Genomic DNA, 15,049 nt, shown 5'->3' with positions numbered 1-15,049 from the left:
TGTGCTGTCAACTTGTGTGTGAAAATTCTAAGAATTGAGAGAGGAGCCGAAGTACTAAAAGTCAGATACCTGGAGCACCTCCTGGAAGAGAATATTCATACAGATTTCTGCAACTCACAATGTATGTTGTGTTCATACAGATCCATTTTCAGCTTTCAGGCTGCTTTTCCCTGCCTTATCTGGATACAGTTTTTATTCCTGCAATGCCAGGACCTGAGGTGACTTCTCAAGTTCTCAGTCACACATGCAGTTTCCACACGCAGCACAAGTAGTTCACATACATGCATTTTAAATAGCTTTGAGTACATATACTGGAAAAGATGGCAGCGCTGAAGCTTTCCCATGGGACTGGTCAAGTCTTACAATATGTATTTTAATCTTTCTTAAAAGTCACTTCTGGGACAGTGAAGGGCATTGAATTAAATCACAGGGAATCTGGCTTGAAGTTTCTGACTTGCTCTCAATAGATGTTTTTATCGCAGCATGTCACCTCTCCTGTTGTATCACCTTGTCAGGATTCTGGGAACAGGGTCACCTGCCACATTTGGTAGGTCATTTCCTTTGTAACTTTGAAATTACAAACTAAGACACATGCAATTTAAACAAATTAAAGAAAGGCATAAGATGAATAAAAGAATCTTCTCTAAAAAATGAGAGAAAAAAAAAATACCAAAACAAGCAAGGAGTAATTATATAATATGGTACCACTACTGTGCTCACTACTGAGGTGAGATAGGGTATTTAATTAAGTATGAAAACGAAAAAAAAACATTAAAAGTAGAAGAAATTGGTAGCAAAAGAAAGAGAGGAGGGGGAAAAAAGATGAAGGAAGGTGCTGTTGATATGCAGGATATAGGGGACATTTATATATTAAGTTGTGAGTTTTCAGGTGCATTCAAGTTTTGCTCATGGAGGTTAAACCTTGCCTCGACCAAGGCCTGTAGTAAATGGGTCATTTAAATTTAAAGTTTAATTGGGGGAACAATGTCAGCCAAAGCCAAGTATATTTTATTAAAAAGTAGCATGGTAGCTCATGAGAAGACATTCACAAATTGTGGTACAAACCTGGCTCTCCACATTATTAGAAATTGTAGCTACCCTTCAGTGGTCTTAATTCCTTCATTAAACTTGTGCACCACAATTCAGTGGTTCTACTTTCTGAATCAGGAAAAAAGGTAAGGCATCTACGTGATTATTCAGCTTAAAGAGTATTTCTAAAAAAATACTAAAAAATCAGTCCAAGTTTATTCTATACAAAGAAAAAAAATTATAGGGAGCACTGAAATAAAAGACATTTTTCCAACATTTGCATCTCAAATGGTGTAAAATACGTTGTCTTACAGGAGTAGAAAAATAAGTAACCCATTTCATAATCAGTGGATTAGTGGGAAAGAACAGCAAGATGTGGGAGAAACAATATGCCAGCATCTGAAGTCTGCAATTTGTTTGAGATGTGTAGGCTGGGAAACAAATAAAGTCTTGTCTAATATTCCTCAAAATGTTCAAAATTTATTAAAAAACTGTTTCTGAAAATACTGTCTTAAATGTTTAGGACACACTGCTGGGAGGCACAGAGGAGGGGTCGGGGGTCCTAACACCTGGTGTGGAGAGATTGTATCCAGAGAGGGTTAAGAGACCCCTCACAAAGGACTTCTTTTAAAAACCTTCCTTCCCTAAACAGATGGAAAGAAGTAAAGGGGGAAAAAGGATGTTCACTGCCATATGAAGGGTAATAAAATTACTTCCAGACTGTATGAATTACTGTATAACCTCATTAAGCCACAGCCACTTTATTTGTCTGTCTGCCTTCTTAAGGGTGGTCATAACAATTCTTGCCTTGGCATCCTTAAAAAGGAGTAGCTAAATTAAATCTCATTCTGGTTTTAAATAATCATTGTCTTAACACAACATTTACATCATTCAGATGCAACTCAGGAGGGTTTTTTTTTAAGCAAGTACTGAGAAATCTGCTGGGAGATGATGAGTAGGATGTGAAATTCAGCAGCCATATCAATTTTTGGAAGGTGCATACGCACATTACCCTGCAATAATTAGTGACTATGCTTTCTCAGTCAGAAATGAGTCAGTCTGAACCATTTGATAAGGGTAGGATTTTTTTTTAAATTATTCTTTTTGACTCCTCAACAAACCAGTGCTGTTAGCTTGTCAAAAACATTTGTATTTAAATCACTGACTGACCTTGCTTGGCCCTTGGGTGTTCAAAGCATCCAACACTGTTCACCATTTCAGTTTTGGTGCTGAACGATGCAGAGGCCATACTAACTGCTTCTGGCATCAGGAGGCATTGAATAAATGAGCCTTGTTGTTATGTTGGCCCTTCCTTAACCACAGTCTGTTTGAAACACTTAATGTTGTGGGTCTATCTGGCCCACACTGTCCCCAGCAATGAAAAGTTGCAAAGGTAGAAAAGCTCTGGCTCAGATGGCTCCTAGATCCTTGCATCTCCCATGCTGGCAGCTTTTACTTATTTTTCTCAGCTAGTGCTTGGTGAAATGTAATAAAAATAGTGCTGGAGTATTCCAGGACTGCATGCTCAATAGCTCTTTTAATAGGTTTTTCAAAAAGGAATAGAAGTACTCGAGACAAAAGGTTTTAGCAGGGAAAACTGATAGGAAGGACGGATTCCCTGCCATGTTACATCTTCACAACAGACACTTTTGCTGTCAGGTTATCTCAAATGCACATTTCTGCGCATTACTAGTGCTAGCAAACAGTAATGCTGAAGGTAAGCCTGTTCTCTGGTGGTGGCATCTATATATTATTCTTCAGCTAAAATTATGTCTCCATCTATTCCAATATTAAGTGTACTATTATTTTGAGATGTGGCCAAGATTTCAACATCCCTGTAAGAAAGATCCAGGTAAAAAACCAAACAGATGAAATAGGTAGGCCAAGAGATTTATATATAGCTCACCATGTATTAGCAATCTGTTAATTTTAAGGTATTTAGAGTTCCTGCTGCTCTAAGCAAGCCACTAGTGCATTGCAATCAGGAAGGATTCTCTGCTTTCCCCTTTCACATAGGATTGCTTTCCTCAGTATCAATGACAGCTTTTTAGCTTTCTCTGAAGCAGCACAGGAGGCAATAGCAAAAAAGTCTCATATTTTGAGTAAGGGAGAATGATCCTGTGTGTTTTATGGTAAGCAATAAATGCTTTTTCATTGGGTGGTTTTTTTTGCATTTAGGTGGAAATAGCAAATGATTCTGTGGCTGCAACCTGCCTGTCACAATGGCTCGTGTTTTAATTAAAAGATGCTACTGCATATTGAATCACCAGGTACCAACATCCAACTTTTTCATCAACTAAAAGTGCTCTCTGTGGGACTGCTAAAAAGATTATGATCTAGTTAATGGGGTCACTGCTGTGATTAGAACTAAGGGAGGTGACATGGATAGAGGAAATCAAAGCAGAAAAAGAGCCTGCTTCATACTTTTGCTATAAATTCAGAGTGCTGGGTTTATGTGCTGAACATGTGGAGGACACTGAAAATAGGAAGGAGCTATGAAGTCTTTATTAATTACTTTATCTTCAGAAGGAAGAAATTGAATAAACAGAAGTGTAAGGTCTTATGAACTGGAGAAAAGCTGAGGCACCAGACAGGCTTGAAGCCAGCACTTGTAGAGGAATTTTTAATATTCAGCTGTGTAGAAGAAGCCTTTAAATGTAAATGCTAGCCTGTCAGCAAGTCTCCCCTGCCTAGGAGAAGAGACACAGGTATTAGTAGTTAATACAGGAACTGGAAGGGGACATCTGAAGGGTTGATTCTGTTGAGAAGGGAAAAGCAGGATTTTCTTTGTTTTTGCACCTGGAAGAAATTAACTGCAAAGAAATCCTTCATTTTCAATGCTGTACAAACTCTGCTTCAAATGTCTACTCAGAGTACCCAGATGCCTCATGGTGCATAGTGCAGCCCCCCCTTTCTCCTGTGCACACACCACTCATCCCTGACAGTCACATATCTGGCATTTCAGGGACTGAGCTCATTCCTGGACACAAAGACAGTCCTAGCAGCAAGGCTTTTCCACAGACCTCAAGTGTCTGATGAGGATGGAGCAAATGCTGAGCAAGGGAACTTCAGTTTCTGTTGTGGTAAGAACAAACACAACTTCCTATAAGGCTACACTGGCAAGCTTCTTTATTCTGCAATAAATGCCAATTATTTGGTGCATATTTGGTGCAGAAATACACAAAATTCAGTCATTCTGAAACTTTATAATTAAGCCTCTAACCTGGAAAAGGATTGATACTGTTTAGCATAAGAAGAGAGTGATATCAAATTATTGTTCTTTTAACAAAAGTTTTCTAAAGTAGAATTTTTCACTAAAAACAAATATCTATATCAACAGATTTTTAACTGAAAAAGCTTTAAATAATGGGAAATTTTCTAAATAGTTCTTAAATACGCTTGGGGAATAATTTAAAATATTAAGAATGGAAGTTTTAATAATTTTTTGTTATCATCAAAGGCAAAAATATTACTACTTCCAGTCTTTCATCTTTCAAATATTAATAATTTTTTGCCTTAATCGAAGGCAAAAATATTACTACTTCCAGTCTTTCATCTTGTTCTGCAAAACTGAGTTACAAAGTCTCAAGTTGCACTTCAGATACTTACATGTGAGAGTTGTTGTGTGACCATAGTATCAGACAGATTATATTGTGAACACAGCCATATAGTAATATCTATATTATATATAGATATATATTATATTATTATATATAATTTTATATAATTATATATATTATATGGAGAATTAAACTCAGACTAATTAATAAATAAAAATCCTGAGAAGTATCAGGTATATGAATGCTATCAAGAAGAAGTTACTGCTCATGCTCAGTTTGCTCATTCTTCCCTCCTGATACACAAAGAATTTCTGAACCTGATTTGTCTGCTAACAAAAGAGCAGATATAACAAAAAAATGGAGTTACACTTTGGTCAAGTACTTATTAAGGGTATTAGAATAGGGCTCCAATGTTTAGCAATATTACCAACTGTTTAGAACTACAGAATTACAAATTCAGATTTTTTTTAGAATTACTTTAATTTTGAATGTTATGTTGTCCTATTTATGTCCCTATAACCTTTTGTGGAACAGCAAGGAATTAAATACGAAAAAGCATGGAGAAGAAAGTGATAGAGCTGACATGTACATCTGCCATCCCACTTGTGCTGAGAAAGGGACATTCCTTCAAATGTTGGGATCTGTAAACTGCTTTTTATCCTACTGCAAGGAAATGGGGTAGATGAAGGATGGAGCATTTTGAAAAAACAGTAATATATATGTGAACCAGAAATTGCCTTCAGCCCCCTCAAAAAAGCTTAGTGAGGATCTGCTCTCAAGCTGATAACCTGCCTGTGGTATGGGAAAGGAATTCCTGAACATGAATAATTTGTGAGATTTCCTGCCAAAATAAGAAAGAAAATCCTGTTGTATTTAAAGTCATATTCATTGAGACTGGATTCAATAAGAGAAACTTGGGCTGGTTTGTTGCGCTGACCACCTCTGTGCCTCAGATGGATTTAAGAGAGGATCCTCCTCTCTCTTTCCCTCCCTGGTCATATTTTTCCATCTCCTTCAGGCTTTGTGACTGGTCACCCACCCTTTCAGTGAAGAAGGATTAATGAGGATCATTTTGAAATCTATTAGAAGTGCTGGAGAGTACAGGGCAGCTTTTGAAAGACAAGTAATCGATTTATGAAGCCTTTTGGAGTACGCTACACAAGGTACAGGACATGAGTGAAGGAAAGATGCTCATGAAGATGGAAAAAGCATGTGCTGGGTGAAGCACTTAGGTGTAATGCTAACCAGCTGCCAAAGTACCTCTCAGTGATTTATGATGTGTCCTGATGATGGAGCATACACTGATCAGAGAGTGATTAATATTCTCGTCATAAATGGAAAGAAACGGGCATCCTGCCAAGGAAATTTGTCTATGAAAGCAGAAGACCATCTCAATGCACCAGGAGTGACTCAGTAACATGAGACTGATTTAACACATGGATTCAGTGGAGATTTTTATTTAAGATAGGATTCCTCCAGGGAAAGGTGTTTTCATAAGCCAGTGAGGCCTCATAGTAAAAAAGGATTTGGAAGTGAAGAGGACATGACTGACAGAATGGATTTTTTGGGACTACTTGCTTTCCAGCCATTCAGTTTGGGGATATGTATTTATTTCAGAACTTTGATTATTATAGATTATTCCTAACAGAAAACCAAAAAATATTAAGCCTGTTGCTGTAAAGGCATTAAATCTAGCCTTTGTACCTTTGTAATGCTTCTGATGTGTTCAGCACATCAGAAGCCAGAACATATCCACAAAAAAAAAGGGAATATATAACATCATGGTAGGTGTGAATTGTGGATGAATTGGCAGTCTCAGACCAATTACTAGACACATCAAAACAAAACAAAATTAGGGAAAACTAGTACCTAAATCAGTCTGTCGTGATAAGGAGAAAAAAATGATGTGTACAAAAAAAACATTCAAATCACTGTAAAAAAATTTGGGTCCTTTTTTCTGAAATAGCAACAGTGATTTTATTGGAATTATGTACAAAGACATACAGTGTGGAAATACAGAAAAATATTAAGTGATAAAACAAGAAAACAAACAATTAAATTTAACAACTTAAGTGTTGCAGCCCCCGGGGTGTGAGCTCTGGACATCTGGCAAACAGCAACAAAACTGTGCTTGCAACCTTCCTTTTCTTACATATTTATTCATATCTCAGTCTTGATCTTTGCTTGGCAGTAGCATGATGGACATTTTTCATGGATAAAGCAGGCTCAGTATCTAAGGAATACCTCAACAGGGTTTCAGAACAAACAAATGGTAAGACAATTTTTGAGAAACTGGCATTACTTCTGAAAGGAGAGCATAGAGGATGTGAAAATTCAATGGAATATTTCTCAACTGGTAGAATGCCATGGGCACATTTAAATTAGTTCCATACAGATGGGCAGATCCTGAATTCCTTTCTGAATATTATGCAGAGATATGCCTCTTGCTCTACTAGGTAGCAATACAGTACAAGCAGAGACTTTGGCATTTGTCTCTTTCCTCCTTCCAGCTGTTATTTTTCTAATAGATTGAGAAGTTTCTGTAGCACTAAAACAGAATAAATAGTGTTGTCTTGTAAGAGCTTTCTATCTGAACTTCAGTATTTGGCTTTGGCAAACAGTGGGATCCCTAGATCATACACCACAGCATACAGAGACAGCACTAATGGTAATACTGATCACTTCTCATAGCACATAGGGATAGCACAAGTGGTGCTACTGATCACTCATCCAGCTCTGGAAAGAGAAAAAGCCAGTGAAGAACTGTCCATAAAAGAGTGCCCTTGGGTAGAAAAGGGAAGCAACGAGCTAGTCTTTGCCCCAAGAGGAGTAAAAAAATGACTCAACTACAGAATGAGTTGTAATAATCAGACATAATTCAATAAAAGTCCATGGTAAAGGCCCAGCAGATGACAACTATTAAGATAAGGGCTGTTGGAAAAAAAAACCAGAAGACAGAAATGCTTGTCCTGGCTTTCAGGATGAAAACACCAGCTTAAGAGACAGACAAGGAAACCTTGAGCCTGGTAAGGGACGAAGGTTCAGCACAATTCTCTTGAACTGTTTGAACTTCCAAGTCTTGCAAACAGGGCACAGAACAAATAATTAAAATTCACCTCCCCCATAGAAGAAACACTGGAATAGCTAAAAATGTCTAAACCGGTCACACAGAGACTGAGTCACAGAAAAATCAGCAGACTTTCTCCAGGGAAATCAGTTAGTTGATCTACCAGATCTATGATTTATTTATAACAAACAATAAGAAAAAAATAGATGTAAAATATTTACACTTAAACACCAGTTTATAAAATGAAATGCATATGAAATCTGAGCTCAATGCTGACATTTAGAAAAGGTGTCTGAATCAAGAACTTGATATTTTTAGTTACATTTAGAGATCACAGGTATTTTTAAATGTATAGGTTGAGTGCTTTGGCCTGAAGTGATCGATCTATATGACATCCTCATCTTCCCCCCTCCCCTGTGGAACACAATGCAACCACCATTGAGGTCATTAGCAGTGCCCTACAATAAAGCAGATATTTTCCTCTCCTCTTAATTTATGTGCTGCTCTAATATTTCAGGGGGAGAAGGAACATCTTAAGTATTCCACGTATCAACAAGAAAAGCATTTCTGTCTTTTGATTCCCTCAAAATCTTTTACAGTCTTCGGTTTTCCTTTGCAAGGACAAGAACACTTGGATGTTTCTACCTTCAAACCCATGGCCATGCTCTCCAAAGAAGGTATCTAGCACTTCTGAAGTATTTATGAAAGAGGTAAGACCTTAGAGTTTAGAGAAGACACACACATTGCCCCTCAAAAGATACAGCAATATCAAAGATAGCTTCTGCTATTAATGAAACATGACATCAACATTGATGATATCTAACATTGATGGGTTCAGTCCTATTTTCTAACAAAATGAGACATTCCCTTTTTTGTGTGTGTGTTCATTTCCTTTCATAATCACTTTTGAACCCATTTTAGTCCCATTTGGCAGAAATATGAATGTGCCAGCATTACAAGTTCCCTACAATTAAAAAAAAAATAATTTACGAAAAGCAGTATTCTAAAGGAAAATAAAAGAGGCACAATAAGGAAGAAGGAAAAGGCATGTCGATGACATGACAGAAACTAAGTATGCTGACAAGAAAGCATTGGAGAACGTGCAGGGGAGGACCTGAGTTCTCATAGATCCTGACCAGGGCCTGATGTAAGGAAAGGACAGTAGAAAACCAAGGTTGCTGAGGACAGGAAGCCTGAGAGAATCAGATGGATTCATTAACAGTTGGACTCAATTACCTTAGAGGTCTTTTACAACCTTTATGATTCTATGATTCTATGTTTCTGTGCTCACAGAACAAGCAATATCTGATTTTATACTATGAATACAATGATGGGAGTATTTTTATTAAAGTATTAGTCATTTGAAGACATGCTAGCACTGTTAATGTGGGTTAGTGTTATCTAATGCAGATGCAAATGTATGACATAAGAAATCTGCACCAATTTCATATTCTCCTGTCTTGGATCCATATTGGAGACAATACTTTTATGCTAATTCCAAGAAAATGCAAGAGAATTATGTTCAGTCTTGAATTTGTGCGATGGTTGTCAGCCTGTCAAGAAATGAAACCAAAGAAGAAAATATGGGATGAATTAAAGTCTCCCTCAGATTTCTTTCTTGGGAAAGCATGACAATTACATTCTACAGACTCCACTAACCCCAAACATCAGCTAAACACATACTTCCTTCTTATTTACTTTTTGCTACAATGAGCTCTACTCATTATCTCAATATCCTTTTACAGAGAAAAGTTATGGCTTAGCACGTGAAAATACACAATTGTCAACTAGTAAATTATTTTTGTGGATATAGATTCTAATATGCATGTCTTTCTCCTTAGGGAAACAACTTTATATGTAAAAGAATCCACATACAGTCTTCCTACACAGCATTTACTGAATTTTGTGTTAGTCTATTGAAAAATCAATATTTATCATAAAGAAGTATAACCCCAAAAATATTGAGGCACATTAAAGCTAAGTGACAAATTTGAGTTGCAATATCAGTCTCAGACCCAACAAAGTAGTCCAGAACCTGCTCTACCACCTCAGACATCAGTTTGCTATTGTACTAAGCACAATTATTTTCCAAATATCTATTATGAGTTTTCTTGGATTGTTTTCCCTCACCAGGAATAATTTCGTGATCAAATGATGTATCTGATGCTACTTTTGGTATCTCTTTAAGTATTCTAGCAAATGAAAGCATATAGTAGATTTAAGCCCTGCTCAGATCAGTGTAACTTGTGATCTGAATCAATGGAAATTCCTCCCCAAACTTTTCTTAATACATTTTAAAATGATGCTAAGAGACAAGTCAACAGAAAATAAGGGACTACTCCAGCCTTATAAAATCTGCTTCTGATTTTCTAATTCTTGCAATAAAAAGTCACCATAACACAGTCTTTAATTTCTACATTTCTCACAAGGTTTCTCATGCAGTGAAAAGAGACCTGACTGTCACTAAGACCAAACTGACCCTTGCATAAAAGTGTTTTCTAAGCTGTTAAACAGCCCAGTGATGGTTATCCTGGAATAAAAATTTAATGACAGATTAATGATATTAATCATCATAGTAATAAAAGATAGGATAATGTGCTGCAATCACAAATCCTTGGCTAAATTTTGTTATGGGTAATTGCATCCCACTCACCAAGTGTTGCATAGTTGTCTTGGGTACTGAGAGAACTGTTCCTGTGTCTGAGCCCCAGAGGTAGGTGCATTTCTCTCTGTGTAACATGACAGATGGCTTCCAGTCCTTTGGGATCCTTTGCGTGTACCTCATGGAACAGTACTGGAATTCAGAGGAACAGATGTTCCTGTAATATGTGGGAAGAATATAAGCATCTCCATTTACTTTTAAGATAAATGTAAATGGAAATGTTAAATTTCTACACAGAAATTTCTCCAGAAAAAAAAAAAAAAAAAAAAAAAACCCCCAAAGTAATATTGTTGCTTTCATGATTTAAAAGGCGTTTGCTGTTGGCTGGATTTTTATTAGTTTGTTGGGGTGTTTTTAACAATCTATCTGCTGATACTAAAAATGAACTAGATTTTAGATAGGAAAGGCAGGATGGAGGAAATAAATGAATATTTTTGTAACATAATAGAAAAATTTCCAGCCGTGGAGTCATCCTATTTAGTAACTGCAAATCATCTAGTGATTTATTTTTTTCATGGTGAAATCTGCAATACCAATAGAACATAAAAATTGACTGCAATTCTAGTCATTTACCTAGTCCTTTTACCATTAGAGGGTTTCAACAGCTAGATTCTGATAATAAGGCACTATTAGAATGAACACTAAGAATTTACATGCTTAGGAACAAGATATTCCTAAAGTTAAAAAACCAAAAAACCAAACAAAACCTTGGAGTTTGTAGCATATCTTTAGACTATTTCATCATCTATGTTAGTGCAGAGATCCCTGAGCAAATTACCTACACTTTGGTTGAAAACTAGAAACTGCCCTGAAAAATGTGTGAAACTCCTGTACTCTACCACATTTCATTTCTTGTGCCTATTAGACTACTGGCAAAGCAATGTAATAACATTCTAGCAGCTGAATAAGGGCATCTGAAAGAGTAGCCCAATTTGCAAGCACTAACTGCCAAATATCAAACTTAGCTGAAGCAGTGGAAAAGCTACTTTGCTTGACAAAGTCCACAGCCTCTTTCATATTGCCTCTGTGGCCAGTTTCCTGCTAGATTTTTCTATTTGTCCCTGTGATTGTGGCCTGAAGTTCCAGATTTTTAGTTCAAAAATGCACAATCTGGTTGAGAAGGACCATGTGAATGTGTAAGTTCTGCCCAGACACATGCATTCTTTAGCATATTTCAGTCCAAGCATGTTCACTTTCAGACACAAAATAAGAAGGATAATTGTGTTGCTGTGGAAATACAGAGCCAAGATCCGATCCAACAGTTCAACTTCTGCCATGTTTGTTATATGACATATAAATCACCAATCTGGCCTGCAGTTCAGGAAATTAAAGTACCATTCAAGGTGTAAATATCACAGATTGTGAGGAAGCAGAAAGTTCTGAGTATTGCAGCATGTGACAGCTATTCCTTTTAACACCATTGTGTAAATACACTTCCCAACAGGGCATAACAACCACACTGTGCTCACAGCCTGGGTCTGGAGCTTTAGGCACAGCCCATTTCATAAAATAAAGGTTTAGACACTGATGGATTGGCCTGCATAAGGAAAAATTATCTATAAAGTGCTGTCAACCCAACTTCACATAGTTGGATTCAGGAAACTTTACAGCTTGGCATGCAAAATTCAGCACAGACACATCCTTAATATGTCAACACATGGACACTACATCTTAATCCTCAAAATGATGTATTGTGCAGTTTTTCAAGGGACTTGTCCAGCACTGACTCATGGTGGCTCAGGAGAATAAGACAAAAGCCCACAGAAGTTGTTCAGGAAGTGATCCTTGCAAATTTTTAGGGAGAATGAGAAAATTCCTGATTTAAAACAAACTTTTTGACACATTTTTCTGCCTCTTAAGTGAAGATTTGGCACAAGATTTTATTTCAATCTTTTCTTTTAATGATAGAATTTCTTTCAATAAACAGTTTACTATAAAAGAGTTTAGAAAGCTCTTGCTTCTTCCAGAAAACCTTCTTTCTGGTGGCCTGGCAAGCATGATGATTATTTTGGCATTGCTGTGTGATTTTGCAGTTCCATAGTCCCAAAGAAGGTAAAAAAAATTGCTTTGTTCTTCAGGTAACATCAAATTCCGTTTGCTTTAGTGGACAGCTACCATAAACAGGAGTAATAATCAGATCATAATTCATATTTTTGAGGCATGTTTATGCTATCCTCACTCAGTACCAGAAGTCTGTATTACACATAGGGGTTTAATGGCATAACTAAGATTTTGAGCACATGATTTTTTTCCTGAAGATGACACTGTATTATTGAGAGCAATATTTTGTCACCTTTCTGTAAACAGGAATAACAAAATGTCTTAGACTTTTTATGTATGATCATATGAAGTTAAAGTAACACATATTTGCTTTTTCAAAATGAATCATAAAATATATGTCCATTTATAAATTCTGCTTGCATGACACTTGGGAAAGAGAAAATTCATTTTGCAGTGAATCAACAGCAAAGAAAAGGTCAAAAATAGAATTTAAATAATTACTATTTTTAAATCACTGGTAGTTGAAAATTTTAGCTTATGGTGTAGTTTTCTTCAGAAAGACTAAAACTTAAAGAGAAGGGATTTATATTGGAGTATTGACTGTGAACTTCTCTAAGAGAGCTATACAATATTTAGGCACTATTCTGAGGGTTATCGTAGCAAATTTTGAGATTAGTTACATAGGAATAGGAAAAAATGAGCTAAGAACCACATCTATAATTCTTTACCACTGAAAGAGATTAACTTCTTGAAGTAACTCAGTTCAAAATTTGTAAAAATGAACTATTTATAGAAATAAAAAGGTAAAGATTCAACCCTTTAGCCTTCACATGAGCAAAAGTTAAAGAAAATACAATGGCATTAAGAAAGTTGTATTTATTTGCAAGATTTCAGGATGAAACAATAAGTTTTCGGTTCTGTGTGAAAAACACAGACATCTGCAGCATCTTGGATTACACCATATCATCCCACAGATACTGTTAGAGCCATTTCAGAGCCGCAATTTTTACTTAGCAACTTTTGGCTGAATCTCTTTCTGCCTGGTCAATATGTGAACATTTAGCAGTGATCATCTGGACTAGAACATTCTGCATAACTTCCTATTTCCCTTTACCACTGACACCAGTGAAAAGAGCTCATTGTGATTTCACTGAAGTTCAAGCGTACTTTTGTGAGTGGTTTATGACAGGTATTTGTTATAAAAATAATTATCAATAACAATTTTGATTAATGTTACATGCTGTTTCTTCTATAAATGGCTTATTCTACCAAGGTTAAATACTTAATATATTATGTTTAAGAAGCTGAGATGACTGTACAAGTTTTGTATAACTAATGAGATATAGCTGTCTACTGCTCTCATGTGAAGACAAACCAGCTGAGGTTGATCCAGATGTGGCTCAGTAATATCTGGATGTATCATCTGATAGACAAAAAATTTCTATTTCAAATAGCTACAGCAGCAGAGCCTAGTCATTCTAGGATTTTACTGTATGAGGGTTGCTTGCTATTTTACATATTTTATGCAATTAAGGACTATCTAATTCTCCTCTACTAGGAGAAAAAAACAGGAATGTGCCATCTTGACTTTTCTTCTCCATTTTGGTGTGATATGATAAATTATTTATCTGTCCAAACCAATCATCATTTATTTATTAAATGCTGTTAGTTTGCTAATAATTATTGCTGCTACTTAGTAGCCATAGCATCAAAGCCATGCCATTGCTGAGCTTTCTAAAAAAAGGGCCAGAGCTCCTTGCACAGCATAAATAAACAAAGCACCCTTGCCCAGCAGGCTTTACAGCCTCAAATTCCAGCTCAGAAAAGGACTCAGTACCTTTCTGAAAGGCTTGAATTACAGAATCCAATCCCATTTAATGCATCCCTGCAAAACAATATTCTGTTCCTGCTGTCTCTCAGAAAAATCTATTAATATGGGTTTCCTTTGAGCATCTGCAATGGCACAGTGGAGCCATGATACACTGGGAAGACGTGCTTATGTAACTGTGCAGCTTTTCCTCTTCTGGGAAAAAACCTTTCAGGTTTGTAATGGTAGTGACAATGCTGCAAACCACATTCAATAGCTACTGTGATGTAGAAATCTAGGCTGTGTTATGATGCTAATTAGCAACATTTTAATTTCATATGCTTTATTTATAATTTATTTTCTATTCTAGTACTTGGTAGTTTTTCTACAATTATGAAAGGAATTATTGAAATTCTACATGGATCAGTCATGATGAGAATTTCAACATTAAAATAATTGATCTTGTATAAATGTGCTTTGGCGCTGTAAAACTTCATTAACCCTCCAGCAGAGGGCAACATCTGAAAGAAATATTTCTATAAACTCAAAGAGCAGTTCCTTTTAGGATATTACGACTACAACATATATTATATCAGGGAATCTTCCTTTGAAAATACAGTTTGGATTTACTTACCCACTGAGCAAGTGAAGGAGCTTAAAATATTTAAAATACATTTCTTTTTTAAGTAGCACATTACAGAAACTTTAAGATTAAAATGAAATAAGAGAAATATAATGGCAATGACTTAGAAATACCGATTTTTGCATCTTCCATTTTCTTCAAAGAGATAAAAGTTTCTTATTATTAGATTCTGAAAGGAAAAATAATTATCTTCAGAATATGCTCAGTTCATTCCAGTGCTGTAAACACCACAAATCAAGATTGAGTGTTACAGTGGCCTACTCAGAGGCATGAAAACAGA

This window comes from Vidua macroura, chromosome 6 (assembly GCF_024509145.1).
Source record: "Vidua macroura isolate BioBank_ID:100142 chromosome 6, ASM2450914v1, whole genome shotgun sequence".
Taxonomy (NCBI): domain Eukaryota; kingdom Metazoa; phylum Chordata; class Aves; order Passeriformes; family Viduidae; genus Vidua; species Vidua macroura.
Note: the sequence above shows the minus strand (reverse complement) of the source record.